This window comes from Apodemus sylvaticus, chromosome 6, assembly GCF_947179515.1.
Source record: "Apodemus sylvaticus chromosome 6, mApoSyl1.1, whole genome shotgun sequence".
Taxonomy (NCBI): Eukaryota; Metazoa; Chordata; class Mammalia; order Rodentia; family Muridae; genus Apodemus; species Apodemus sylvaticus.
In genome coordinates, this window is record NC_067477.1 from 87,474,233 (window position 1) to 87,486,330 (window position 12,098).

A 12,098-nucleotide genomic window follows, 5' to 3' on the forward strand; every position below is an offset into this window, starting at 1 on the left:
TGTTTTGATAGTAGTTTGTAAATACATGAGCACAGGACCTGAGTGACAAGGTGTGGCTCTTTCTAGTTGATGTGATAGTGTAACAGGCGAGAACATTGCCAAGAGGCAGTTTTCAGCTCAGGATCATCATTTTTGCAATATGCCATATCAGGTGACTTTTGTTCTTGGGCTCTTTATGCCTAACAGGACAATGATGGATTTGTCCATGCTTCTCCTTCTTAGTCTTAGGCAGCCTGTATGCGTGTTTCTTTAAATGAAATAAATAGACACATTTCGTAGCATCCCTATTTTCCTGCTTGGAAAAGCTTAGTTAGAGCCAGTGAAATATCCTTCTGGGTGAGCTTGAATCTTCCTAGGTGCACTTCCTAGGTCAGATTATTGGAAGTGTGATGCCTTGCACAATATGCATGTGTTCCTTACTGTTTACTTCAGATACCACCCACACTCCCAGCATTTCCACAGACAGAAGGCGTGATACGAGTCCAGCAAGGCTCAAAGCTAGTGCAAGACCGTCTTGTTCATATCCAAACCTGAGCAAGTTCAAAGAGTCACTGGCCATCTTCGAGGACATAGGTTCTGTTTGAAACAGAGCTCGATTCTGACCCAGAAAAGCACCCTGCCCTTCTGAGAAATTCTAAGACTCACTTTTCTTCCTCTTATGTCTTCTCTGCCTGCAATGCCTGGCTGCTCACCCACAAAATGAAGGCAGAGGAACAAAGAAAAATGAGGGAGCCATAGTGACTTCGTTTCCTGTCCTCGTTCTTCATGGGTGTGTCAGAGTGGGGACTGTTAGAACACACACACACACACACACACACAGCCAAGCTACAGTTTACACACTGTGAGACTTTCCAATTCTTACACGTGATTGAATGCTCATCCATTTGCATTCAAAACTGACATTAAAAAAAGGACAGAAAATCCATACTCAAGTTTCTAGTTTTATATCGTTTTCAGTTTTCATTTTCTTTATTTAGAACATATATATAGCACATTTGAAAAACCCCTAATAAGTTGTGAAAGAAACTGAAGAAAGGGGGTAAGCGGGTTGTGTCCTGGTACTCTGAGTAGAAGGCTTCCTACTGTTGGAACAAGTGCCCACTGGCACATGCTCACACCGCACTAGGCAGGCTTCCTGTAGGCAGCGCTTGTGTGAGCTTCACAGTCTTCTGCGGCTACCTTTAGGGTGTGATGTGGTATTGTCCCTTTCCCATCCCTGCTCTGCCAGGTTCTGATGAGCTGTTCCCCTTGCCCCACAATCCCTCCCCTTTACAAAAGATCCCCTTTCTGTTAATCTGACTGCGGAGTGCTCTGCTCTTCCAAGCTGAGCAACAAGGTGTGATAACAAAATAAAAACACTAGCTAAAGGTGCAGATTCTTTACTTTGAGCTCACGCAGTATCTCCTAACAGTGAAGGAGAAATGCCGGGAGAAATGTGTAGGGTTAAAAATCAAAATTGTCTGCGTTCATTAGCTAATGCCAGAGCCAAGATTCCAACTCGAGGAATCTGATTCCAACCCTGTGTGGCTGTGTGGAGCCACTGAGCACTGCCAATCCCTATGGCAAGAATTTTTACTAAGTTCTGAACGGGCAGAGTGCCATGCAAACAAACAGGCATTGTTAGAACAGTACGAGGTCATCAATGCTGGAAACAAGGTTGTTGCTGAAATCCTAAGTCTTAGTGAGGAAAGACCCAATAAACTGTCTTAGTGAGAACCACACTGTCGATGAGATGATCGGGGATGGCCACGGCCTGTCTCTGAGTTTGTTGTCTCTGAGTTTTATTTCACAGGCGTTTCTGGGTATTCTGGGATTTTTTTAACAGTATAGAATCACTGTGAATTAGAGAGGCAGACTCAAAGTCTGGATGAAAGATGGTTTCAGATGGAAATATTTACCTTTTCCCTGTTCGTTAGAAGGTCTAAATTAATTTTTCTGGATGCTTTTGGTGAGTTCTATGAGGGGTGAAATGGGAGATGGGAAATGGTGGGAAATGTAGTGAGAGATACTCTTATTTAAGCTCTTACAGGTAACCTCACACTTTCAAAAATCTGCAATTATAATAGGCTCTTCAGAGATTTCCACAAATAAAGAAGCAATAGCAGAGGGGAACAGAATTTTGGAGCTCACCTGTGTAGTTCGTACCGGTGCTATACCATGTACAGTGAGGCCCATCATAGCGTGAAACTCTGTGTGTGAAATCATACCATTGTCACTTAGGGTCATGTTCCACTTGTTTCTAAATTATGCTGCTAAAAGGTCATGGACAGATAGCACTTTTTAAAACTATGCCACTTATGTCTTGGGAAGAAATACACATACACACACAAACAAGTGTGTGTGTGTGTGTGTGTGTGTGTGTGTGTGTGTGTGTGTGTGTGTGTCTAAGCTACACAAGTCAAAACATTATAAAGCCATAAAGGTGAGGACAAATCTTTCTTTGCCAGTGACTGAGTGGGATGATGCCTTCATGATTTATTTTAAAATAACAAAACAATCTGGAACAATGGGGCGCTTCTCCTGCCTCATGAATATCTATGACTCCAGTTCATGACAGAACAAGTCATTAGCTGTCTCTGCCAAAGCGCCCAGAGGAGATGCCTGATGCATGCAGAGCCCGGCAGTCTCCAGGTACTGGAAGCCCAAGCTCATGAAACACAAAACACAAAGAGGACTCTGCATCTAAAATAGTGGCACAGTATTTATCCTGGTGACCAGAAGCCCTTGAGGAGTAGCAATCACAAGCGACCTAAGGAAACATCCTAACTATGAACAGTGGACATAGACTCATCAGTGAGCTGTGGTTACTCAGTCCGTGCATGCTGACAGGGTAACAGCTAGATAACAGATAGATGTAGGTAGATAGATAGCTGAATCCAGATAGATTTCCCTTTGGCTATAGAAAAATATCAGTAAGGTGCTTGTTTTTTATTTTTAATTGCCAAACAAGAAAGATACCATTTTTCCAAAATTAAATTTTAAAAACTCCACTTATTACCCAAAATTTTACAGTCATGCAATCGGCTAGGTATTTGTTTCTTAATTGTTAAACTTATTCCTACAAACTTACATTTCAAATCTCTGAATACTTAAAACTATTTGGAAGGAGAGGGGGTAATTTTGACATCTTTTTTGATATTTGCCTCCATGCACAAATATGTTCTCATTTTGTTCTGGGTTGCTCAAATGTAGATCCCAAGATGTGGAAGAAAGCTTATTTGAAGGGACTTCATAGGGAATAGGCATGAGCAGGCAAGGAGACTGTGAAGGGAGAAGGCAGAGCCAGCACTGGCATGCATAACTGACATGGTGGATGTGCCAACAGGCCAGTGCTGCCAGGGCCTCGGAGCAACAGTGTGCCCACACTCTCTGTCAAAGGACAGGTGGGGCTTGTCTATTCCCTAGCCGCTCTCCGCCATTCACAGAGGGTTGTCTCGGGACAACTCCTTTGACCTGCTATGCCCTGGATGTCTGGCCTAAGGAAGTGCTTATGGCTTCAGAGGAAGCTCCAGTACCAAAAGTGAGACCCTCCTGGCCTGGCCTGCCACATAAACACAAGTTATCCAGTGGGGGAAAGATTTCAGAGGAAAAAAAAAGAGCCAGACATTTAAAATGATAAGAACAGGATGGAAGAGATGGTTCAGTGCTTCCTGGTCTTAAAAATGCTAGCTGATCTACCAAATGACCCAAGTGATTTCTGGCACACACACTGGGATGCTCGCAACCACCTGTAGTTTCAACGCCAAGAGGTACAATCTCCCCTTCTGACCTACATAAGCATCTGCACTCGTGTGCACAGAGCATATCCCTACCTCACCTCACCTCTATCTATCTATCTATCTATCTATCTATCTATCTATCTATCTATCTATCTATCCATCTATCTATCTATCTTTCTATCTCTATCACACACACATAATTAAAATAAAATAAATCCTTAGATTATAGATATATATGTCACACCATAATTAATTCATTATTTATCCAAAATTCTAATGTAACTGGGAATCTGCCCTTTTTAATTTTTCTTTCTTTTTTTCTTTCTTCTATACATCTGGAAACTATCTCCCTGATATACTTGAAGTGGGATCCTGTTGGCATGAGACTTGGACTGGTCAGCACTGCTGTAGTTAAAACAAGATCAGTTAAAAAGAGAAGAAAGACAAATGTTTTGCATCATTGGGTAATCCTTTTGTTATTATTTGTGTGTCAATGTATTTTTACTAAAGGAAGGCTGTGAAATATCACCATGGAGTGTGCACCTTGCTAGGAATGTCCATCTAGTCTTCTGGGTAGGTTCTGGGAAGTTTTTCTTTCAGCTGCCAGCAGCACCCTCTCCACACACCAGAACACTGGCTCTTTCTGGAATATTCACTTCACCTTGAAGGCTCTTGTGCCTCTGAAACCTTTGTTCATTCCTGGAGTGACTGTTCTTATTCTACTTTTTCTTCTTCTTCTTCTTCTTCTTCTTCTTCTTCTTCTTCTTCTTCTTCTTCTTCTTCTTCTTCTTCTTCTTCTTCTTCTTCTCCTTTTTCTCCTTCTTTTTCTCCTTCTCCTTCTCCCTCTCTTTTCTCCTTCCTTCTCCTTCTCCTTCTCCTCCTTCTCCTTCTCCTTCTCCTTCTCCTTCTCCTTCTCCTTCTCCTTCTCCTTCTCCTTCTCCTCCTTCTCCTTCTCCTTCTCCTTCTCCTTCTCCTTCTCCTTCTCCTTCTTCTTCTTTTCTTCTTCTTCTTCTTCTTCTTCTTCTTCTTCTTCTTCTTCTTCTTCTTCTTCTTCTTCTTCTTCTTCTTCTTCTTCTTTTTCTTCTTCTTCTTTTTCTTTTTCTTCTTTCTTTTTCTTCTTCTTCTTCTTCTTCTCCTCTTCCTCCTCCTCCTCCTCCTTCTTCTCCTTGCACCACCAACCTGTTTTCAAAATCACTACCAAATACCTCCACCCTGGGAAAAGACTTTTTTGTGGTCTAGAGAGGGACAAGTGGGTCTTCCCTCTCTGTCTGTGTTTTCTTTGATTTTTATTCTACTTCCAGCCCTTGAGCTGTTTTATTCATTTCTTTCTCTTTTTGTTAGCTTTTTCATAGATTTAAGAGATTCATTCATTTCTTCTTTCCATATCTCTATCATATTAATAAAGATTGTTTTAAGAGATGTTCATGAACATACAAGATGCCTACAGAACGCCAAACAGACTGGACCAGAACAGAAATTCCTACAGTCACATAATAATTAAAATACCAAATGCACTAAACAAAGAAAGAATATTAAAAGCAGTAAGGGAAAAAAAAAGTCAAGTAACATATAAAGGAAGACCTATCAGAATTACACCAGACTTCTCACCAGAAACTATGAAGGCTAGAAGATCCTGGGCAGATGTCATACAAAACATAAAGGAATACAAATGTCAGCCCAGACTACTATGACCAGCAAAACTCTCAATTACCATAGATGGAAAAAACAAGACATTCCATGACAAAAGCAAATTTGCACAATATCTTTCCACAAATCCAGTTCTGCAAAGGATAATGGGTGGAAAATACCAACAAAAGGCAGGAAAACACACCCTAGAAAAAGCAGTAAAGTCTTTCAACAAACCCAAAAGAAGATAGACACACAAACAGAACTTCACCTTTAACAAAGAAGATAATAATAAGCAACAATCACTTCTCCTTAATATCTCTTAATATCAATGGTCTCAATTCCCCCAATGAAAAGACATAGACTAACAGACTGGATATGTAAACAGGACCCAACATTTTGTTACATACAAGAAATCTACCTCAGTAACAAAGGCAGCCATTACTTCAGAGTCAAAGGTTGGAAAACAATTTTCCAAGCAAATGGTCCCAAGAAACAAGCTGGAGTGGCCATTCTTGTAACAAATAAAATTGATTTTCAACCAAAAGTTGTCAAAAAAGATAAGGAGGGACACTTCATACTGGTAAAAGGAAAAGTCTACCAAGATGAACTCTCAGTTCTGAACATCTATGCTCTGAATGCAAGGGCACCCACATTCATAAAAGAAACTCAATTCTTACATTGCACCCCACACAATAATATTGGGAGACTCTCAGCAATAGACAGATCATGAAAACAGAAACTAAACAGAGACACAGTGAAACTAACTGAAGTTATGGATCTAACAGATATTTATACAACATTCCACCCTAAAGCAAAAGAATAAACCTTCTTCTCAGCACCTCATGGTACCTTCTTCAAAATTGACCATATAATTGGTCACAAAACAGTCCTCAACAGATACAGAAATATTGAAATTATTCCATGCACCTTATCAGATCACCACGGCCTAAGGCTGGTCTTAAGTTCAAACAAAAACAGTGGAAACACACATACCCATGGACTTTGAACAATGCTCTTCTCAATGACATCTGGGTTCTTTCCAGCTTCTGGCTACTACAAATAGGGCTGCTATGAACATAGTGGAGCATGTGTCCTTATTGCATGCGGAAGAATCCTCTGGATATATGCCCAGGAGTGGTATAACAGGGTCCTCAGAAAGTGTCATGCCCAGTTTTCTGAGGAACCTCCAGACTGCTTTCCAAAGTGGTTGCACCATCTTGTAATCCCACCAGCAGTGGAGGAATGTTCCTCTTTCTCCACATCCTCACCAACACCTGCTGTCTCCTGAGTTTTTGACCATTCTGACTCGTGTGAGGTAAAATCTCAGGGTTGTTTTGATGTGCATTTCCCTAATGATTAATGATGTTGAACATTTCTTAAGGTGTTTCTCAGCCCTCCAAAGTTCTTCATGTGAAAATTCTTTGTTTAGCTCCAGACCCCACTTTTTAATGGGGTTATTTGGTTCTCTCGGTTCTACCTTCTTGAGTTCTTTGTATATATTAGATATTAGCCCTCTCTCGGATTTAGGGTTGGTGAAGATCCGTTCCCAATCTGTTGGTTGACGTTTTGTCCTTTTGACAGTGTCCTTTGCCTTACAAAAACTTTGTAGTTTTATGAGGTCCCATTTGTCAATTCTTGATCTTAGAGCGTAAGCTATTAGTGTTCTATTCAGGAACTTTTCCCCTGTGCCCATGTCATCAAGGGTCTTCCCCAGTTTCTTTTCTATTAGTGTCAGTGTGTCAGGTTTTATGTGGAGGTCCTTGATCCATTTGGAGTTGATCTTAGTGCAAGGAGATAAGAATGGATCAATTTGAATTCTTCTGCATGCTGACCTCCAATTGAACCAGCAGCATTTGTTGAAAAGACTATCTTTTTTCCACTGGATGCTTTCAGCTCCTTTGTCGAAGATCAAGTGACCATAGGTGTGTGTGTTCATTTCTGGGTCTTCAATCCTATTCCATTGATCCGCATACCTGATATTGTACCAATACCATGCAGTTTTTATCACTATTGCTCTGTAGTAAAGTTTAAAGTCTGGGATACTGAATCCCCCTGAAGTTCTTTTACTGTTGAGAATAGTTTTAGCTATCCTGGGTTTTTTTGTTATTCCAGATGAATTTAAGAATTGCTCCTTCTAGCTCTATGAAGAACTGGGTTGGGATTTTTATGGGGATAGCATTGAATCTGTAGATTGCCTTTGGCAAGATGGCCATTTTAACTATATTAATTCTGCCAATCCACAAGCATGGAAGATTTTTCCATTTTCTGAGATCTTCTTTGATTTCCTTCTTCAGAGATCTGAAGTTCTTTTCATATAGTTCTTTCACTTGTTTGGTTAGAGTCATCCGAAGATACTTTATGCTGTTTGTAGCTATTGTGAAGGGAGTCATTTCCCTAATTTCTTTCTCAGTCTGTTTATCCTTTGAATATATAAAGGCTACTGATTTGCTTGCATTGATTTTGTAGCCAGCCACTTTGCTGAAGTTCTTCTCTAGTAGAGTTTTTAGGGTCACTTAAGTATACTATCATATCATCTGCAAATAGTGATAGTTTGACTTCTTCCTTTCCAATTTGTATCCCATTGACTTCCTTATGTTGTCTAATTGCTCTAGTTAGGACATTAAGAACTATATTGAAAAGGTATGGAGAGAGGGGGCAGTCCCTGATTTTAGTGGGATTGCTTCAAGTTTCTCTCCATTTAGTTTGATGTTGGCTACTGGTTTGCTGTATACTGCTTTTACTATGTTTAGATATGGGCCTTGAATTCCTGTCCTTTCCAAGACTTTTAGCATGAAAGGATGCTGAATTTTGTCAAATGCTTTTTCAGCATCTAATGAAATGATCATGTGTTTTTTTTCTTTGAATTTGTTTGTGTAATGGATAGCATTGATGGATTTCCTTATATTGAACCATCCCTGCATCCCTGGGATGAAGCCTACTTGATCATGGTGGAAGATTGTTTTGATGTGTTCTTGGATTTGGTGGGCAAGAATTTTATTTAGTATTTTTGCATCGATATTCATAAGGGAAATTGGCCTGAAATTCTCTTTCTTAGTTGGATCTTTGTGTGGTTTTGGTATCAGCGTAATAGTGGCTTCGAAGAAGGAGTTGCGTAGTGTTCCTTCTATTTCTATTTGGTGGAAAGGTTTGAAGAGTATTGGTGTTAAGTCTTCTTTGAAGGTCTGTTAGAATTCTCCACTGAAACCATCTGGTCCTGTGCTTTTTTTGGTTGGAAGCCTATCTATGACCCCTTCTATTTCTTTAGGGGTTATGGGTCTGTTTAGATGGTCTATTTGATCCTGGTTTAATTTTGGTAATTGGTATCTGTCTAAGAAAATGTCCATTTTCTCCAGATTCTCCAGTTGTGTTGAGTACAGGCTATCGTAGTAGGATCTGATGATTTTTTGAATTTCCTTGGTTTCTGTTGTAATATCTCCGTTTTCATTTCTAATTTTGTTAATTTGGATACTTTCTCTGTGCCCTTTGGTTAGTCTGGCTAAGGGTTTATCTATCTTGTTGATTTTTTCAAAGAATCAGCTTTTGGTTTTGTTGATTCTTTGTATGGTTCTCTTGGTTTCTACTTGATTGATTTCAGCCCTGAGTTTGATCATTTCCTGTCTTCTTCTCCTCCTGGGTGAATTAGCTTCTTCTTGTTCTGGGGCTTTCAGTTGTTCCATTAATCTTTTGGAGGCACTCAAAGCTATGAGTTTTCCTCTTAGCACTGCTTTCATTGTGTCCCATAGATTTGTGTATGTTGTGCCTTCATTTTCATTAAATTCTAAGAAATCTTTGATTTCTTTCTTTATTTCTTCCTTGACCCAGGTATCATTGAGTAGAGTATTGTTCGGTTTCCATGTGTATGTGGACTTTCTGTTGTTTTTACTGTTATTAAAGACCACTTTTACTCCATAATGATCTGATAGGGGGCATGGGATTATTCCAATCTTCTTATATTTGTTGAGGTCTGTCTTGTGACCAACTATATGATCTGTTTTGGAGAAGGTACCATGAGGTGCTGAGAAAAAGGTATTTTCTTTTGCGTTGGGATGAAAAGTTCTATATATATATCTGTTAACTCCAATTGGTTCAAAGCTTCAATTAGTTTCATTGTCTCCCTGTTTAGTTTCTGTTTTCCTGATCGGTCCATTGGTGAAAGTGGAGTGTTGAAGTCACCCACAATTATTGTGTTAGGTGCAATGTGTACTTTGAGCTTTAGTAAAGTTTCTTTTATGAAAGAGGGCGCCCTTGTATTTGGGGCATAGATGTTCAGGATTGAGAGTTCTTCTTGTTGGATTTTTCCTTTGACCAGCAAGTAGTGACCTTCCATGTCTCTTTGATGACATTAGGTTGAAAGTCAATTTTATTTGAAATTAGAATGGCAACTCCAGCTTGTTTCCTGGAACCATTTGCTTGTAGAATTGTCTTCCAGCCTTTTACTCTAAGGTAGTTTTTGTCTTTGACACTGAGGTGTGTTTCCTGTATGCAGCAAAATGTAGGGTCCTGTTTATGTAACCAGTCTGTTAATCTATGTCTTTTTATTAGGGAATTGAGTCCATTGATGTTAAGAGATATTAAGCAGTAGTGGTTATTGATTCCTATCATTTTTGATTTTAATTTTATATGTGTGTGGTTATCTTCTTTGGGTTTGATGAAAGAAGCTTAATATCCTGCTTTTTCCAGGGTATAGTTTCCCTCATTGTAATGGTGTTTTCCCCCTATTATCCTTTGTAGGGCTGGGTTTGTAGAAAGATATTGTGTAAATTTGGTTTTGTCACGGAATATCTTGGTTTCTCCATCTATAGTAATTGAGAGTTTTGCTAGGTGTAGTAGTCTTGGCTGGCATTTGTATTCTCTTAGAGTCTCCATGAGCTCTGCCCAGGATCTTCTAGCTTTCATGGTCTCTGGTGAGAAATCTGGTGTAATTCTGATAGGTCTTCCTTTATATTTTACTTGCCCTTTTTCTCTTACTGCCCTAAGTATTCTTTCTTTGTTTAGTACATTTGGGGTTTTGATTATTATGTGACAGGAGGTATTTCTGTTCTGGTCCAGTCTGTTTGTAGTTCTGTAAACTTCTTGTATATTCATGGGCATCTCTCTCTTTAGGTTAGGGAAGTTTCCTTCCATAATTTTGTTGAAGATATTTGCTGGCCCTTTAAGTTGTAAATCTTCACTCTCATGAATGCCTATAATCCTTAGATTTGGCATTCTCATTGTGTCCTGGATTTCCTGGATGTTTGGGGTTACAAGCTTTTTGCATTTTGCATTTTCTTTAACTGTTGAGTCCATGGTTTCTATGGTATCTTCGGCATCTGAGATTCTTTCTTCTATCTCTTGTATTCTGTTGCTGATATTTGCGTCTATAGTCCCCGCTTTCTTCCCACGGTTTTCTATCTCCAAAGTTGTCTCCCTTTGTGCCTTCTTAGTTGTTTCTTCTTCTGTTTTTAGATCCTGGAAGTTTTTGCTCAGTTCCGTCATTTGCTTGTTTGTGTTTTCCTCTAATTCTTTAAGAGATTTTTGTGTTTCCTCCTTCATGACTTCTGCCTGTTGATCAAAGTTCTCCTGTGTTTCTTTAAGTGATTTTTGCATTTCCTCCTTATTGGCTTTTGTATTTTCCTGAATTTCTTTCAGTGTTTTTTGTGTTTCCCTTGTAAGGGCTTCTAATTTTTTATCTATTTTCTCCTGAATTTCTTTAAGTATGTCCTTCATGTGTTCCTGTACCAGCATCACGACCAGTGATTTTAAATCCAAATCTTGTTTTTCTGGTGTGTTGGGGTATCCAAGACTTGCTATTGTTGGAGAATTGTTTTCAGATGCTGCCATAATACTTTGGTTTCTGTTAGTAACGTTCCTACGTTTGCCTTTAGCCATCTAGTTCTCCCAGGTGTTAGATGGTCTTATTGTCTCTGGGTGGTGCTTCAACCTACTGTGGATCTTTAAGGTTATGTCTACAACACTGGATGACTGGGTTTCCTCTGGCATATATTACTGATATGCTGCTTTCCTCTTTTGTGCCTTTGGAGCCTTGCTCAGTCTTGCCTCAAACAATGTTATACTTAGGTTGTCAAGGTCTACCAGATGTTCTCCGTCTGCTCTATTATGGAGCAAAGATGGTGTGGTGGGGGTCACTCCCTCTGTTGATTCTCACCTAGGACACAGGTCCTGCGATTGACTGGCTTGCAGATGAAGCACCTATGTGCTCAGTTCCTGAGTGCAGGCAGACCCCTGGCGGTTTGCACCACCAGAAATCTAAGGCTCAGGGTGTTACAGTACCTAGTGACCCTTTTCTGTCCTGGCAGGCAGGAGTATGGCTGTGGGGATTCTCTCCTTCCACAGCTCTCTGGGCAGGACACAGGCCCTGCACCCGGCAGGCTGGCAGACAAACCGTCTATGTGCTCAGTTCCTGAGTGCAGGCAGACCCCTGGCGGTTTGCACCACCAGAGATCTAAAGCTCAGGGTGATATAGTACCTAGCGATCCTTTTCTGTCCCAGCAGGCAGCAAATATGGCCCACAGAATGCATTTTCAACAAAACCATAGACGAAATTATCTCTAACCTAAAGGAGATGATTATCAAGCCACAAGAAGCATTCAGAAGACCAGATAGACTGGACGAGAAAAGAAAGTCACTGCCGTGCATAATAATCAAGACACTAAATATTCAGAACAAAGAAAGAATATTAAAAACTATAAGGAAAATGACTTAATAAATTTAAAAAGACAAACCCGTTATAATAGCACCAGACTTCTCTAT